Here is a 20259-nt window from a genome sequence, read left to right as displayed (position 1 = left end):
TTTTTAAAAATTTGTATTATTTAAAAATTCAATAGAGTGGTATAGTTTCTGTTGAAGAGAACCTTTTAATTGTTTTTTAAACAAATTGATGGGAAGATTTTTCAAACGGTTCGGTAATTTATTACAAAAATATCGGGTGGGGTTGTCGGGGCACACGGCCGTTGGTTTAACGTGAAATGTTAAATGGGAGAGCCACCAACGTATTAAAAAAAAAAAAAAACTGAAATTCTCCGGTGGAAAATTTCAGTTCCTTCATTTGGCCGACTCTACAGCTAAACTGGTCGGTCTGTAATCAGCGAGTTATTTTTAGTGTATCGGGTTGAAATAAAAACGAGACACTGACTGAGTACTAAATTTAATTTTAACATAAAATAGACACTAAATGGTACATGATATTTATTTCGACTAATATTCGACGACACTTTTTGGTCAACATCGGTTTGTGGTATGAAAAGTAAGAAATATAAGGCATAATAAGCAGCGGGAGAGGTGCTCGCGCCGTCGGCGTTGTTCACTGAACGCACCGTGCCAGCTTTGCGACGCTCCCGAAACAGTCTCGCCCACTCGGCACCAGGTATTGGGGTACTGTGCTTGGTCCATAACCTCTCCTTTCCAACGATATGCGTAATTTATATTTCCTGCTGGCATTTGCGCGGGTTGAGGCTGACATATTGAATTTTTATACTTTTTACACGTTTACTCTAATTTTTTACACATAAATATTGTCCAGAATACACTTATTATTACTTAAATCGACCTATCTCAACAAACTCTAAACAAAAACACACGAATCACCGCGCTATCACGCCTAAGTCGTGAGCTATACTGAATGGAAATGTGCGAGAACACCAGTTCTTTGGCCGATTTGTGCTATGTCCCCTCATCGCCAACCCGGTCACCAGTGACGCAAAATAAAAGTTATGTTGATGAGCTGACCATGTAAGTTATAAAACGACACCGCATTTACGTCTCTGAGACTATTAGTTATGGAGTTATTAATACAGGACGATATAGACCTTTTCGTTACGCTACAAATTTCTGTTCTAGTATCCGTATGTTTCGGTATGATTTTAAAGACGTTTCATGTCAGTAGTAACGGGAACATAATAAGGTCTTTTCTCATAAGCTGAAGTATTGCGTTGAGTTATTATTGAAAACAATTCAGCCGTCTGGTTTGTTAAAGTGGATATTGTCACTTTTTAAGAATAATTAATCATATTTATAATTTTTTTATGCATGAAGATTGCATATTCATAAATATAAACACAAGAATCAGTAACATATTTAATTTTCCAAATATAGGTCATTAGGATTCATATTTATGGCCATTAGATAATTATCTGATCTTAAAAACATATTTTTGTATTTAAAAAAAACTCATTCTGTTTTTTTGAGGGAACCCCAAAAGGTGATATACGAGAATATATGTAGGCATAATAAATGTTTAATAACGAAAACAAGCTTAAAAGGAAAATAGTACGGCTTGATTTTGTTATAATTGAAATCAGTTTTGAACATCCTACAAAATCGTGTCATCTAATAAAATGTCCGTAAATTTCGGTTTGTGGGCAGCAGAAATACTATCGTTACCATTAATGGGAATTCTATCCACGCGATCAGCAGTGTTACGTCTATCCGAGAAGCACAATGCAACAGTTTTATTCATATTTAAAGTTAGAAGGGTACAATCCATCCGGCGAATAACATTTTCAGCTATTATCGTTCAATTTTTAATTTCTTTAAAATAATTATCTTCAGATATAGATACAGTTGTGTTATTTCGAAAGTGGTTGCAATGAATAGTTCAAAATTTTGAGGCGTGTTATTAACAAGAAATAAAAAAGCAAGCAAATTACATGTATATTCCTATCAAAAGGTACGATTTCAACTACTTGTTTACAGTTAGTAAAGTGTGAATTTAACCTGTTATAAGCAGCTAGTGTGTACTATAACAAATGTTTTCATCAGTAAAATGGAACTAAATTGAATAGTTTACTGAAAGAGCGTAAAATTTAAAATTAAATCTTTTTATCTACGGATTTTAAAATATTTAAAAAAAAATAGGTAAATGACTGATTAAAGTTGTTTTTCCTTAGTTCCGTCTGAAAAAAAGGTAATTTTTTTTTGAATCGGAAAAATCTGCATTTCACTTTTCAAAATTTATACCGTAGTATTAAGAGCCGAGGAAATGAGTTTTTTCCGAGTAAAATTAAGTTCTGACTTACCAACAACAAAAGTAATTATGAAATTTTTTTGTGCTGAATTTTGGTGCGCCAAGCGTAATGTTTTCTAGCGTAATTTTAATTAAATTTTAAATCTTATCGAACTGATTTTATTAAATTCTAATGTCTTTCATTGCTATATAGATGTATACAGTCCTTTATTTTTAATAAAATTTGAATTTTAATAAAATATCAATTCGATCATTCTGGCTTACGGCAGGTCCAGTCATGCAGCCCACCGGGCTGGTCTAGTGGTTAACTCGTCATCGCAAATCAGCTGATTTCAAAGTCGACATTTCTAAGGTTCAAATCCTAGTAGAGGCTTTTATACTTTTATACGGATTTGAATACTAGGTTATGGATACCGGTGTTCTTTAGTGGTTAGGTTTCAATTAACCACACATCTCAGAAGAAGTCGACCTCAGACTGTAAAAGACTACACTTCATTTACATTCATATATATCATCCTCATTCATCCTCTGAAGTAATATCTTACGGTGGTTCCGGATGCTAAACAAAAAAAGAGAAAAAGAGAGGTCCAGTCATGCCTGCAGCAACCTCCAAGTCTCCAAGTCTCTTGATCTTCACCTCTCCTCTTCATTCCAGTGTAGCTTTCCTTCCTTTCCTTGCCTGGTGTTATTCATTTGTATCGTCTTCTTCCTTTTCCTTTGTCACTTTTACCACTCCTCAACAGCACTCCTTAGCATTTCCTAAACTTTTTTAAAACAAAGTTTTACAAAAATATATTAAAAAAATAAACCAAAAACCTTTTTCAAAAAATTTATCCACATCTCTTAAAACTGGAATATATATGTATATATATATTTTTTTTTTTTGTAGGTCTATACATGAAGTATAAACTTTCAAAAAATGATTGAAACTATTTATATATATAAATATATATATTTTTGGCTTTAACTCTTTTAACTTTTCTTATTTGTATTTTCCTCATCACTTGATACTTACATTATATTCCGGACCCAAAGTGAGAAGCAATATTTTTCATTATGTCCATAAAAGTTATACTTTACTTTTTCAATATATTTAAACAATTATCTTTTCAATTAATTGTTTTTTTATAGATAACTTCTTTATAAATAATTTTTATAAATTTTACCCACTGAGTAAGGAACCTCTGAAAACAAAAGTATTTTATTAAAATTATTTGGGAATTTTGATACTTAAATCTTATTTTGGTAATCATCATAATCAATAAAAATACTTGATACTTTTAGATCACAAATTAAAAAAAAAAAAAATTTGTAAAAATTTCTTCTGTTTTTTCCCCAACATTTATAAAATTAATTTTGGTGAATAGTTCAAAAAGTAAAAGTATCTTTTTAACACAGTAAAATTGTACAAGAATAAAATGAATTTTTAAAACTTTACTATTTTACAATTTCGTAGAAATTTTACGATTTATTTTTACAACTTTGTTTTACCTGTTTTATTTCACTATTATTTTACAAATTTGTCGAAGTTTTTATTTTACAAAATTTTAGAATCTTTTAAGATCTTTATAAACTACTACTTTGACTAATTTTTACAATACTACTTTTTAGACTGGCGTAGGTCGGCCTTTCATTCGGAGGTTCCGAAATGAGACATGGCATTTTTGCACGTTAAAAAATGGCCGTTTCATCTTATCTTCTGAAGCAATAGCTAACGGAGGTCCCGGAGACAAAAAAAGATAATAAATAAGTGTCCTGTAAATCTTTGCCAGCTGTTTTTAAAACTGTACCTCATAAGTTTTCTACCTAATTTGATATAAAAATTTAACCGGTTATATACTAAAAAAAAACTAAATATGGTGTTCAAATGTTAACTTTAGATATTTTAATGGTTGAAGGAGGAAGTTATTAGTTTTTATTTTTTTATTTTCATTTACTACATAGTAATAAATAACATATTAATTGAAAGTGTGGGCGTCACTGATTGTTGTCTGTCCCACGTTTAAAATTTTACACGTGGGGGGAGGGAGATCCTACCCCTCCAACAGCTCCCCCAAATAAAGCGGTAAGATTGGATATTGGGTATTATGACCTAATAAATCAACGAACGAAAATTATAATTTTTCATTTTCAACTGTTAAAATTTAAGGCAGGGTTAAATTTTGAATACAAATATTTCTTTTTTATATTAAGTATTTTTTAATGTATTAAATTACGCAAAATTCAATCGGTAAAATATTTTAAAAATTTTTCTAGAGAGAATAAATAGATTATTAATCAAAGTTATTTTATTATTTGATAATTCATTTTAAGAAAAGGAATAAACATATGTAAAATAGTAAAATAAAAAATGAATACAAAAAAGAAACAGAAAGGTAGACTAAAGTGAAACGATGTGCTGGTAGGTAAGAGCAGTTATGAATAAAATAAATGTAATGTCAAATTGTAATTCAAATAGTTTAAAATATAAAACTATATTTTTGGTAGTTTTGAGAAATGTGTTCGTCTGGAATCATTAGTCTCATGATGTTACTTTTAGACTTTTAGAGGTGACATTTGGAAGTTGGCCCGGCCGAATGCTATCTGATATCTGATAATGTTTGATTCTATGAATGTTAAATACACACAATATACATATCGGAGCTAGCCTGTTGTAACTTTCGTTACCGCTTTGTCGATCTCTTTCTCTCTCTTGCTACGATTCTTACTCTTTTTTACCACTCCTTTACCCCTCTCTCTTTCTCATCTGTTCACTAGTATCAATTTCAGTTCATCACTCAGTCTGTTACTTTATTCATTTCGAAAGCTAAATTTGATGATTTACTAAAACACATTGTTAACCTACAACACTAAATAAATCAACCCTTCCCCCATCGACTCTTTCTCTCTCTTATAATGTATCGACTTCTTCCTAATTCTGTCTCCTAACTCTTTCTCTTTATCTTCTTTATCACTTCTTCCATTATTCCATATTATGTAGTATAAATTTAGACCTTCTTTTTTATTGAGGTTGTTTGTATTTTGTGTGTATGTCTCTCTCTGTGTGTGTGTGCGTGTGCACGTAAATACGTAAAAAAGAGAGAGGGAGAGAGTGAGAGAGTGAGAGAGATGTACATTTGTATGTAGATAGAAATTTTAAAACTTTTAAATAATATAATTTTGGTGTATATGTTTTTTTTCATCTCTTTACAGATATAATAAAATTTATATTAATGTTGTAACAAGTCTGAGACCAAAAGCCAAAGAAAAGTGGTACACAATATTGCCGGCCCCAAAATTAAATAAAGAATTTTATAATAATATATATATATATATTGTTATTAATTAATTTCATGTTGTCAATTAAATTTTTAAAATATAAATATTAATAAAACATTTAGAGAAATTTGGTTTTCTTAATTAGAGGTTTAAGTACATAAAATTTTATTTCATTAATAATTTTTGATATTGTTTCATGCTTTGTTTTTAATTGTTATTATTGAATTATTACTTATCGTAAATTTTTTTTACAATCAGAGGTTAATAATTATTAATAAATCAATATATTTAAATTAAAGTAAGGGAGATGAAATCCGATTCGAACCGATGTTCCTTCCCGTAGTAAGATCCAAATATTCCATTATTTAAAATTTTGACTATAACTCTGGAACCGATGAAAATAAGTACAACTTATTACATGTAGTTTAAAAGCTCTCAATGAGGACTTATTACTGCAGTTAAGGAAAAGTAAAAAATCTAAATGTTTTTGGATTATGGGGTTTTTGGACACTTTTGGTTCAGTCGATTGCAATCAAAAGAAGAGGTGCATAACTAGATGTTACACCAGTCCTAAATCTGAAATTTCAACATTCTACGGCTAATAGTTTTTGAGTTATTCGAGACGTATATACAGAGGTAACGCCGAAACTAGTCAAAATGGATTCAGGGATGGTCAAAATGGGTATTTCCGTTCAAATCTGAAAACCGAAATTTTTCGCGCTTACAATCCCTCCTTTACTTTGTACAAGCAACTAAAAAAACAGAATGTATTGCAAATATTAAAAATAAACCGTGATTTCTAGAAAATAACTACGGTAAAATTAAAATGGCTGGAAATTTGAATATCTCGGAGAATTAATACAGTATTACTACCTGGAACAATCCAACTCAGAAATAAAATAGAAATAACATATAATACAAAAAAAAAATATATATATGGTTTTTATAAAACAAAAAATGTGGTGTTCACCACAATGAAATTGTGTAACTGTCCACTTTATTAAAGAATTGGTTGATCTTATCTCATTTTCAAATGAAATAAGTTTAAATGAAGTGCAGCAAAAAATGCATATAAGTAATTTAATAGACGTACAAGGAAGTCATGTAGTCCACATCAGATTTTTTAACAATTAAAATGTTTTACATAAAAATAAAGTCTTTACTTACCAACAATTGTGAGTATTGATTATCCAAACGCTTTCGGATTATTCCTCAATCATCAGGGATTACTGATTAATTATGAGTTTTATAGCTGTACATATAAATTTTTATAAATGGGCATTAAAATTCCCATTTTAGGACCAATCCTGCTGGACCTCCTGCTGGAGGGAAGGTCCTATGCGGACCTCCTACGGCAGGTCAAGAGCAGTGTATCGCCGGTAGAGACTGGTGTTCTCTCGGCTCGTCAGGGCCAGGGGGAGGCCTCCATATTCGGGTGTTGGCCGAAGGGGGCGCCGCCGAAAAACTCAGTCGAGGAATTTCGGAGTCGGTTGAGGGCGTCACAACGGTGCTGGTGGGGAGAGGTCGTCGGCGAGTCCACATGCTGGTGAAGGATGTGGATGCACTCATTTTTCAAGAGGAATTTATAACAGACCTTCGTCGGGTGACGGGGGAGGCGGTGACTCTCGATGTATTGTCTATGCGGCCGGCCTGTGGAGCGACACAACTGGTGACGGTGGCTCTGCCACCCAACCTCGCCTACAAATTGTTGGCTGATGGTCGGGTGCGTGTAGGATGGGTTGCCTGCCGAGTAGTGCAGCTATCCCTGGAGGACTGCTGCTTCTATTGCTGGTGTCCGAGGCACAGGGCAAAAGTGTGTAGTGGCCCGGACCGTACCGGCCACTGTTTTAATTGTGGGGAGGCTGTCCATATCAGGAAGGACTGTCGCCGGGAGGCCAAATGTTCTTCCTGTAATGTGCATGGACACACCCCTGGAGGCCGGGGTTGCAAAATTACTCATGCGGCATGAGGATCGACTGCTGCTGCACCTGGTTACCATGCGTTTCCGATCTGGGACAACCCCGTCCGGGAGGGGTGGGTTGCTCCGGCGTCTTACTTTCGATGATCGGCTGGGGACTCCTTCCGGAGCCGCCGGGGGAAAAATTAAAACCGTAGTCCCGGTGGGTGATCCATTCAGGGGTTCCCCATTTGAGGTGAGTCAAGGTAATGATCGGAGCCCCGGTAAGGGTACCCCCTTGGGGGGTCTCCTTACTTGAGGCATGGCATGAAAAAACCGAGTCCCGGCTGGCTGGGTGTGGCCTTTGGAATGGCATAGCTGAGCTCAGGATTATTGCCCAGGTGGTTTGACCCAATGGCACCCCCAGAGCTGAGTTTCTGTTTGAGTATGTGTCCGGCTCTGCGGGGCGGGGCAAATAAAGAAGAAAAAAAATTGGGAATAAAAATTAAATTAAAAATTATTTTGAGTTTATTATTCAACAAAATTTGTTATGAGCATTAAAAATTTTAAATAGTGAAATTATAATTTTTTTCATATAGGGGCTTCCATACTCATAGAGAAATATTCGGGTAAAGTTATTTTTTCCTTTTTAATTAAAATTTTGTGTGGTTAACTTTAAAAATAATTCATAAGTGGTTATTGTATATTTAAAAAAAACTTTTTAATATCGTTTTAAAAACACAAAGACACAGCCAAATTTTTGAATAAAGAAACTTGTAATTTTCTAGAAAGGGGATGGAAAGGGATTTTTGGCTTTTTTTTCATGAAATACTAAAGATAAAGGCTATCAAAATATTAAGATATTTAACTTTTTAGATGGGTAACTTTCGTGATGTATTTAAAATTAAATTAAAATTTTTTCTTTAAATTAAAATTTTTTTGCACCATAATATTGGAATGGAACGGGCAAAAACCTTTGTAGTGGTTGATGGTCTATCGATGTAGAAATTAACTCCCATTAACCTGTTTTCTGAAGCAAGATACAGCTAAAAAAATATGTCATATTTTTTTGGGGTGAATATCTAACAATTTTTATAATTTGTGACGTTAATAAAAAAAATTTCAACTTTTTTAAGAAATATTTTTGCTAAATTACCCCAGTAATTACCCAAATTTTTTTTTCGGTTTAAACAACCCCACTCATTTTTCTAATTTTGCAAACATTTAATACATTCTTTCCTCTCGAACTTAGTACCCTAATCTCTGTTTTTTAGATGATTTTTTTTTGAAGAAAATTGGTCTACGGTGTCCAGAGTTATAAGACCAAATGCATGCCAATACACAATTATGTACGTACAGTAGCCGCCACGTAACGGGGAGCTTAACGGCGAGGAATAAACAGAGATTAAGAAGTGCACACCGGGTTGCGTAATTGGGGGTTGTGGCAGGGTACCGCACCCTATCTTATGATGCGCTGTGTGTCTTGGCTGGGGTACCACCAATCGAACTACAAATAAGAAATCGAAGGCTGAGAGCAACGGGTATGTCAAAAACTGAAGCGGAAGCAGAGACTAGGAATAACTGGCAGACCGAATGGTCTGTCTTATTGGTCGTGGTATGGACAAGACGATTGATCCCTGATCTGGAGGTCTGGCTGAAAGAATCACGGCAATCTGGCTATTATATGACACAACTAATGTCTGGGCATGGCTCATTTGGCTATTACTTGCATAGATTTGCTAAAAGGTCATCGCCTACATGTTGCTACTGTAACGAAATAGACGATGTTGAACATACAATCTTCGATTGTCGCAAATGGGCCCAGTACAGAAACGAAATGGCAGCAAACAACTTAACAGCTGAAAATCTGGTCGGGTGGTTATTGGTTAATGAAGCAAACTGGGACTGGCTCGCGAATTTGGCAAGAAATATCCGCAGGATAAAAGAAGAAGATTCAAGACGCCAGGGGTTATAGGGGCCCAATTGTAGGGAAGGAAGGACAGCCCTGCCCCGGAGGGCCCGTATGGTCAGGTATGCGGGTTCCTGTGATGGGGTGGGGACTCCTGGGGCAGACTGTATGGGAAAATGTAAAGACCGAGTCCCGGCCGGTGGTGTTGGTCCCGGGGGCGCTTCGGTGCTTTCTGGGGCTGGCACCGTCGGTTTGAGGGAGGGCATAAAGACCGAGACCCGGTTCCTTGCGGGGGTGTGGGGGACGGCATAGCCGGACCTCGTCTCTTCCGTGGGGGATTTGAGGCAGGCGCTAAAAAAAAGATCCGGAACCGGGGGGGCTAACCTGCCGTGCCGGATGTAAAACCGGAGGGCTGGGGACGCCCCCTTAGAGTCAAATGGGCACGTTCCTGGGCCGAGTATACTTAAGTGGATGTCCGGCCCAGGAATGTAGGGAAAAAAAACAAAAAATGGCGAACTTGGATGATCAGCCCGCACGTCACTGCTGTACAATTTTTTTCTGAAACACTGGAACACCATGAATACGTCGGGTAGTAATCGTCGCCATTCCAAGCCGCCGTTACTTGGCGGCGACTTTACATACGTACAAATGCCCGTCTGACAAAATGAGATTTTTTTTTGACTTGGGAGCATTGGGATAAAAATTTGTTTGGCAGATTATTTTCGATTTATTTAAACCTATTTTTTTTTTGTTAATTTTATTTTCTAATGTTACCTTATGACATAAAACTTAAAAAAAAAGACCAATTTTTTTAGGTCTTTTTTTTTATCGATCTTTCCCGTTGTAGTTATAACAGTACATATATCGCTGTATACGGGAAAGTAAAAAAAAAAATAATAATTTAGAACTGTCAATGATGTTGCCGAACTTTTCTACATAATTTATATAGAGCTTAAAATTTAACAGTTCTCCCGATGATAAAAATGAAATAGCGTCTTAAAAATTTGTGTACGAATTGTAAAATTAGTATAAACTTAATGAAGAGCTAAGGTACTCTAACGGTTCTATCTATTGAATAATTAGATACGTTTATGTGTGACTCATCTGACAACATTATTGTCTGCAATATCAATATCAATACTTTCTTCTACGCTCTGCAGACACTATAGTAATGATAAAATCAATCGATATTAATTTATAAATTAAGGGAATACTATAATATAATTTATACGAAATTTTCAACTGAAGCCTACCTGTTGATATCTATAAACTAAACTGTACTAGCGACTACTGAAACAAACAAACTGATGTAAATTTGAAAAAGTAAAATAGATTTTGTATTTCAGTAAACTTATACGTTAACGATAAATATATTTCAATATTTTATTTATGACATTATGTAATATTGTGTTTATAAGGGGATACAAAAAAAGGTTGAATGTCCTTTAAGAAATATTACTAAGATGTAAAAGAAAGTAATAATAATAATAATAAGAGAAGCGGTAGAAATTTTAATATGAAACTGCGCATTGTGGGTGGAACTTTTACGTAATATACCGTATTTATCATATCAAAACAGCTGTGGTGAACAATATATAACTTATCAGTCGATCTTATCATCGTACTATCGATATCATCTCCATTATCATCAATAAAAACATAAATAAAAAAAAAAGTATCTGAATAATACGATTATTTTTAAATAAACAAAAATCAAGGGCAACGGGGACTTTAAAACAATGACCCTTTTAACTACTGCCAAGTGTCACCTCTAAACGTAACATTTCATAAAAACAAAAAAAAAATCACCTTTCTTTCTTTATTTTCTTCACATTTCTCATTTAGGTGCTTCTATTTTTCATATCAACTTTCTCAATAATATTTACTAGCAAAGAATCATTATGTAACAAAACATTCAAACGACATAACCCAATATCTGGACATCCACGATTCGATTTCAAACATCGGCAAATAAAAACTCTATCTAAATTTCTTTTGTATTATAATATTCTTTAATTAGAAAAAAATTTCTTTAGCAAAATTCTCCGAGCTTCGAAATAACAGAACCGTTACTCCAAAATTATGTTTTCATTCTTCAATTCCAGTTTATATGCAACCTACAATCTATTGATCGGAAAATTTCTATTTTGACAGAATTTTTAAAATTTGATAAACCTTCATACAGCGCCTGAAGTGCTATAACGGTTCTTCTTTCTTAAATTTGCTTAAAAATTTCGAAAAAAACTATTGGATAATTTTTTCTATAACTGTACAGCAATACATCTTTGTTTATAATAAATTTAGTTTCAAATTTAGGCATTTTACAGTGCACAGAATAAGAAAACATCGTTTCAAATTTCGAACCTACCTCGTATTACTTTAAGAGCATATTTACAGGGAGATGTAAGACAAACTTTTGACCGATATAGCTATATAACAAATTCAAAATTTTCTCACGATCTCTTATTTTCTCATATTATAATTTTTTCTTTTTTGAAAAATTTTACCGGACTAAAAACACATCGTATCTTTTGAGATATACTGTTATCGATTTAAGATGATTATGTTGAAGAAAAAAAATCATCATAAATTCGAATCTCCTGTTCTTTTATTAACATTTTAATATCGCTTATGTCTCTTCAACGAACTTTTTATATGAATCTACAATTATAAAATTGATGTAAATCGTTTAAACTAAAAAAAAATAAAATAAATAACTTTTTCTTTCCGTTCGGAAGCGAATCGCTTAGTTTTTATTAATAATAGCCTTATTTAATAATATAAAATATTAAATTATGTACGTGTATCATTCAAAAAGTAACCTTGATCAGTCATATTTCAACGTAGCTGGCAAACTATGTTTGCAAGAATAAAACTCCTTTATGATCATATTGAAAAACTCAAATTATTTTTACTTCAAATATTTCATAAAATCTATCTACTCATATATTATTTTATATATATTATTATTATTATTCAATTTTCCTTTAAGTGTTTGAACTTGAAGATTTCATGATTATGCGATCCAAAGTTATTTTTTCCTTCTTTTTCTCTTCCCAGAATCTCTTCATTCTTTGACTATGTTTCCTTTGTTCTGTCCACTTTGATCCTATTTTTTTGTTTTCTTTCACTTCAAATTTCGTGTTCATAATTTTGTTTGTAATGTTTCTTGTTACTCCCATCCTTTCCCTGTTGATTTCCACTTGTCTTAGGTGCTCTTTATTTCTTAATGACGATTAGCTTTCCTTATTGAGCCGTTCATTACATAAAAGATCCTTTTCGTGAGTCTGTTGTCGTTCATTCGCTGTATGTGCCCGTAGAATGTAAGTCTGCGTTTCCTGATCATCTGTGAATATATCCGTTCGTTCATATAATCCCATGGTTGGTTTCTTCATCTAAATATCGTCTCTATGTACTGCTCCAAAAATTATTCTAAGTATTTTCCGTTCTATTTCTTCTGTTTCAGTGATGCCTGATGCTTCAATTGTGGTAGTTTATGATGTGTATACTCCTCCAGTAGTACAACTGTCTTGTATTGCCCGAGTTTTGCCTAACTCGATATACTTCCCTTGTTATAGTGCGACCGCTTGAGTTTGTATGCTTTCTGAAATTTTTCTGTTCTTTCCGTGTTGGATGCCTTGTTTGATCCTCCGATTTTTACATATATTCCCCCCTAGGTATTTGAATTATTTTACTCTCCTTAAGTTTCGGTATTTTGTGCGTATGGTTTTTATGTTGATGTTTTGCCTTCCCATGTAATACTTTCCATTTATATTTATATATGTATATATATATATATATATATATATATATAATGTGAATGTGGTGTTTGTGTACCCGTGCTCGCCTCGTATCTCTTTCGGCGTGTTAGAGTGTGTGTGTGTGAAATATACAGTTCACTGGCACGTAACTCGTTTGTAAAAGAGCAAATCAATTTTCTAACAGTAATTTCATTACGGTAAGCGATATTAAGAATATTACCGAATTCAGGGTTGTTCGCAGTTAATGATATACTACATAATAATTTACAAATATTTTATGAAATTTATACAGTTAAACGTTACTACAAAAGAATTTTTTTATTAAAGCAGGAGGTTGTAAAAATCATTCCCTTGTGATTTTTAAATTCGTAAAATTTACCAGGAAATCCTCCAAGACGGAATAGAAATATTTTAAAACAACAACAATAATAATAATAATAATAATAATAATAATAATAATAATAATAATAATAATAATAATAATAATAATAATAATAATAATAATAATAATATACTCCCTTATTATTATTTAACATAATGAATGTTAATGTCCTTTCCTTAAAATTATAATTCAATATTTATAGTTATATGAAGGAAAACTGCGATGGAAGATCTCCTCGTTTATATTATATTAAAACCACAAACTATTTTTGATATTTAGTTGAAAAATTAAATACATACATAAAATAAAATTTAATAAATTTATTGAAAGAAAAATTATATTATTTTGTATGAAGAGAAAGAAAAAAAAATTATAATTGTTTTTTATGACGCAACTTTTAACACTAAAATTCTGATATGGACACATGATTTCCTTGTACCTCTATTAAATAAAATATTCACTCTTTTTGGAAAAGAAAAGTACATAAAATTTTATTTCATTAATAACTGCTGATATTTTTTTAATATTTTTATTGAATTATTATTTATCATAAATGTTTTTTTACAATCAGAGGTTAATAATTATTAATAAATCAATATATTTAAATGAAAAAAAGGAGGTGAAGTCTGATTCGAACCGATGTGCCTTCCCTTATAAGATCCAAATATTTCATTAATTAAAATTTTGGAACCGAAGAAAATAAGTATCACTTATGATGTATCGTTGATAAGTTCTTAATGAGGGATTATTACTGCAGTTAAGAAAAGTCCAAAATCTTTTGCTTTTGTTTTTTTGGACACTTTTGGTCCAGTCGATTACAATCAAAAGGGATGGTGCACATCTAGTTGTTACAACGCCCTAAATCCAAAATTTCAACATCTTACGGCTAATCGTTTTTTATTTATACGAGATACATACGCACATACGTACGTACAGATGTGACGCTGAAATTAGTCAAAATGGATTCAGCGATGGTCAAAATGGGTATTTCCGTTAAAAATTGTAAACCGACATTTTTCACGATCACAATACTTCCTTTACTTCGCAGAAGGAAGTAAAACAGCTGAAGAAACTTCACAAAAATGTTTTTTTTTTTTTTTTTTTTAATTGTTTTGTATCCTTTATAAAGGATTATATTTTATTCTAAACAATTCGATTTCAATAGTTGTTTAATAAACATTCGTTGTATCTTTTATCCTTTTTTTAACCAGACTACATGAGAAGGAAAACCGCAAACATATATAATTAATTTGCTGTAAGTATTATTTATCATATCTATTTAGTAATTAAAATTAAATATGAAGATATTTTATATCAGTAATTATAATTAAACGACGCCACCAGAACCAATCCAAGTAATCTGTTATACGATATCACAGATTACGAATCTCGTTTTGAGCGAATAGATCTATCTATGAAGTTAAACATTTCTTATATACTCGTATGTGTATATTTTTAATTGTTATAAGTTACATAAATATTACGAATTGATGGTTTAAATAATAATTAGTTAATAAAACCACACCTACGAGGGAAATTTTAAAACGTTTGTATTCAATCTCAATGTTAAAAATCGTTTTTCTATTGTAGATTAAAAAAAAAATATTATTCTACTGAAATTTCCTATAAAGTTATAGTATGGAAAAAATAACTTTTCAGTATATTTAAGATAAAATTACCTACAAATTTAGAAACCAAGAAATCAAATAAATTGTCAATAAGCCACACTTACGAATTAAGCTCGGGATGAGCTGATTTTAATTTGTATAATAAAATAATCTCATTTACTTTATTTTCTACGCGTCGTTTGGTATTCTTAATAGTATTAAATAAAATTAATTATAATCGCCAGGTTTCATATCCTTTAAATAATGGCTGTGTAACAGAATTTATTATACCTTTTTTTTTTGTCTTCAGTCATTTGACTGGTTTCATTCAGCTCTCCAAGATTCCCTATCTAGTGCCAGTCGTTTAATTTTGGTATATTCCGTACATCCTACATCCCTAAAAATTATTTTTACATATTCCGAACGTTGCTTGTCTACACAATTTTTCCTTTCTACCTGTCATTCCAATATCAAAAAAGACTATTCCAGAATGTCTTAAGATGTGGCCAATAAGTTTGCCTCTTCTTTTAACTATACTTTCCCAAATGCTTCTTTCTTCATCAGTTTGCCGCAACACCTCTTCATTTGTCACTTCATCTACCCATCTGATTTTTAACATTTTCCTATAGCACCATATTTCAAAATCTTCTAGTCTTTTCTTCTCAGGTACTCCGATCGTCTAAGTTTCATTATCATATAAAGCTAAGCCCCAAACATATACTTTAAAAAATGTTTTCCTGATGTTTTAATTAATTTTTATACTATGTACGTTATAAAAAGTTCTCTATGTATAAAATAAATTCTTCGAAAATATAAAAATTATAAGAGTAGAAACATAATTTTTTCTTTAATATTAGAAATTGGCGATGTTATAAACAAGTAGCTCTGTTTGAGAATTCTAAGGTTCAAATCCTAGTAAAGGCACTTACTTTTATACGGATTTGAATACTAGATCGTGGAAACCAATGTTCTTTGGTAGTTGGGTTTTGGTTGGGTTTCAATTAATCAAACGTTTCAGGAACGGTCGATCTGAGACTGTACAAGGCTACATTTCATTTACATTCATATATATCATCCTCATTCATCCTCTGAAGTAATACTTTATTGTGGTTCCGGAGGCTAAACAGAAAACATAAAGAATGAGACCTACAATTTTGTGATTTTACATTACAAGTCTACAACAATAAAAATTATTCAAATTTTAAATGAAATTAGAATTATTTAATTTACAATAGAGTTAAATTATCTTTTAAAAAGTAAATAAATTGTTTATGGCAATTATATATTGATTATTCTCATAAACAGTGGTAGAATCATAAACGGTAGATACCATTTGTAAACCACGCCTACGATGCGTTTTCTTCAATTTGCCATACATTTGAAATTTATTTTTTTCTTTATTTTTTATTAAAAAAAATTAACACTTTTATCTTTTTTATGATATTAAAAAGTATTTTACTTAAATAAATTATACAGATACTTTGAAAAATTAATCATTTTACAAGGAAAAAATTCCTTCAACTGTTTTCTTGTAGGATGAAAAACCAACTCAATGGAATACGTTAACAGATCAGCGACAGGAACAATCGACTATATATATATATATTATTAATATTAGAATGAAGCTGTTAAATTTACTTTTAATAACGTGGCACATATGATTAAAATAATTTACGGGAAAAAATAGTTATTTTGAACGCTTTGGTACCAAAGAAAAATATTTTACATAATATTTTATCGCTGTTACTTTGGGCAAGTTACAAAGTCGGTATGTGTAATTCGTGTGGGAGGTCCGATGGCAAAGTAGCGGAGCACAGTAGCAAGCTTGCTAATACATAAATAAGATAGCAGGCATGCTATAGGTAGATACAGATTCTTGTATTATGTATATACATGGTTGTTGTAGAGTAGTGGTCGTCGTGAAACATCAGGGATAAAGTATAGAGAAAGAGTGTAAAAGAAAAAGATAGAGAGAGTGTGTGTGTATCAAAAGATAAAGGGGTACGAGGAGAATGAAGATGGAGTAGGAAGGTTGGTAACACAAAATACAGTAGCAGAGAGCGCGGATATTGTCCATATGTAAATATCTGGGCGACACGACAAATCTCAGCACGATCGTGTGGCATCAACCTCTTTGTCTTTCCGCCACGCAGTTTATATTATTATACTGAATATTCTTCTTTGCTTCTGCTATACTACACGGCTACCATACAACTTCTACGTATTCGTTATCTAATCCTCTTTGTCTTCCCGCCACAATATACACTACATACACATTTCTCTACTGTGCTGTCTTTTCATTTCTACAATGAAATATCTATACACAACTATAACTGCTATTTGTTTGTTTATTTATAAGAATACTACGGAGAATTCGATATTGTTATATAGAAAAACGAACACACAAAAAATGTAGCCCTACATTTAAAATGAAAGATTATAACGAGCTTCTAACGATATTTGGATTACCAAAAACGGAATGTTGTTGAAAGTGAACTATTAAAACATTAAAAAAATAATTTCATATAATTCTGGAACCTTGTTTGAATACTCTAAAGAATGTGCGAGAAAATTTATTTACTACTCTTAACGATTGATTTTAATAATTTTTTCCTTAATTTAAAACTAGATATGTTATGAATATAAACTCAACCAGTCTATGTTTCTAAATCTATAATTCAATGTTATTTAAACTGAAGAAATAGTTTATTTTTATTCGATTATTTGAAAAGGAAGGCAATCATTCAATATTAATTAATATCATTTTTTCCCCTTTAACTTCAGAAAAGATAAACCAAGTTGTATAAAGTAGATACCAAACGATTTATTTTCTTTTTTTAGTGGTTTTATATAAATCTGACATGAGAGAGGAAAAAACAGGCATAAGAAAAGGAGAAAAAAACGGAAGTTTTTCAATTTTTTTTCGCGAGAAATGTTGAATATAAGAGGGTTAATAAAGTAAAAATGAAGACGTACTGAAATAAGACTTAAGGAATACAAGGGGAGAGAACTTTATAGAAAGATCTTGTAGAAACGAACCCAGTTAATAGTTTTTTTTTGTCTTCAGTCATTTGACTGGTTTGATGCAGCTCTTCAAGATTCCCTATCTAGAGCTAGTCGTTTCATTTCAGTATACCCTCTACATCCTATATCCCTAACAATTTGTTTTACATATTCCAAACGTGGCCTGCCTACACAATTTTTTCCTTCTACCTGTCCTTCCAATATTAAAGCGACTATTCCAGGATGCCTTAGTATGTGGCCTATAAGTCTGTCTCTTCTTTTAACTATATTTTTCCAAATGCTTCTTTCTTCGTCTATTTGCCGCAATACCTCTTCATTTGTCATTTTATCCACCCGTCTGATTTTTAACATTCTCCTATAGCACCGCATTTCAAAAGCTTCTAATCTTTTCTTCTCAGATACTCCGATCGTCCAAGTTTCACTTCCATATAAAGCGACACTCCAAACATATACTTTCAAAAATCTTTTCCTGACATTTAAATTAATATTTGATGTAAAAAAATTATATTTCTTACTGAAGGCTCGTTTCGCTTGTGCTATTCGGCATTTTATATCGCTCCTGCTTCGTCCATCTTTAGTAATTCTACTTCCCAAATAACAAAATTCTTCTACCTCCATAATCTTTTCTCCTCCTATTTTCACATTCAGTGGTCCATCTTTGTTATTTCTACTACATTTCATTACTTTTGTTTTGTTCTTGTTTATTTTCATGCGATAGTTCTTGTGTAGGACTTCATCTATGCCGTTGATTGTTTCTTCTAAATCCTTTTTACTCTCGGCTGGATATCATCAGCAAATCGTAGCAACTTTATCTTTTCACCTTATACTGTTACTCCGAATCTAAATTGTTCTTTAACATCATTAACTGCTAGTTCCATGTAAAGATTAAAAAGTAACGGAGATAGGGAACATCCTTGTCGGACTCCCTTTCTTATTACGGCTTTTTTCTTATGTTCTTCAATTATTACTGTTGCTGTTTGGTTCCTGTACGTGTTAGCAATTGTTCTTCTATCTCTGTATTTGAAACCTAATTTTTTTTAAAATGCTGAACATTTTATATAATAGTCTATATATTAAGAAAATAACAATAACTGAATCTAGTACAATCCTTTAGATGTCTGTATTTAAGACTTAAAATTGTAAAAAACTACTTCAATTTATACATTATTATGGAAAATTTGGGCATTTAAGGCATTACATTGTAACCTTTAAATAACATTAAAATCGGAGATGAATACTATTTTCACTGTAAAATCTTTTTCTATTTCAATGAAAAACCTTTAAATTTTAACATTATTTTTATTAATTACTTCATTGTAAACATATATTATGATTAGAATTTAATATAATGGGATTGCGAAAAACGTTTCATCATATTCTCCATGTAGATGATGGTTTTAAGATCGCATAGGTCTGGTAATATTATCCAATTCTGGCAACAGTTACGTGCTTTTGAAAGATGACTTATAACTGAGTATTTAAAAATAAATCTGATGTAGATACCACATGACTTCCTTGTATGCCTATTAAATTACATATACACATTTTTTGCTGCATTTCATTTAAACTTATTTCATTTGAAAGTGAGATACGAGCCTCCAATTCTTTAATAAAGTGCACAGTTACATAATTGCATTGTAGTGGACACCAACCACATTAAATCATATTTTTTGTGGTGCAGGTCTATTTAATAACCACTGTGCAACGAAACTGGTGGTCAGAAGGCACAACGGCAATGATCACAACGGCAATGATGTCATCTATCTTATACGCGGCACCAGTCTGGGGCACTGCAATGAATACAACGCAATAAACGCAAAGTTAGAAGCGTGCACAGAGTAGCACTAATACTAGTTGTCTCAGGATATAGAACAATTTCTTACGATGATTTATGTGTCTTAGCTGAAACGCCTCCCATTGAATTACAGATAAAATGCCGAAGCATGAGGGCAGCAGGTGTGCCAAGAGCCGAGGTAGAAGACACAGTCGTTAGCAACTGGCAAACCGCATGGTCATCCGCTCAAGCAGGAGAGTGGACAAGGAGACTTATTCCCAATCTGAAAGAGTGGTTGGGTAGGGAGAAAGGCGGACTAAATTTCCACACTACTCAGTTGATGACAGGACATGGGTCGGGAAATACCTTAATAGAATCGGGAAAAGGCACACGTCAAGGTGTCCGTACTGCCAGGAAGAAGACGACGCGGAACACACCGTATTCAACTGCTATAGATGGGAGGGTCTCAGACAT

The sequence above is a fragment of the Lycorma delicatula genome, chromosome 10 (genome assembly GCF_047948215.1).
Source record: "Lycorma delicatula isolate Av1 chromosome 10, ASM4794821v1, whole genome shotgun sequence".
In the NCBI taxonomy this organism is placed as follows: domain Eukaryota; kingdom Metazoa; phylum Arthropoda; class Insecta; order Hemiptera; family Fulgoridae; genus Lycorma; species Lycorma delicatula.
The sequence above is the reverse complement of the archived record's forward strand: the minus strand, read 5'-3'. Positions refer to the sequence as shown.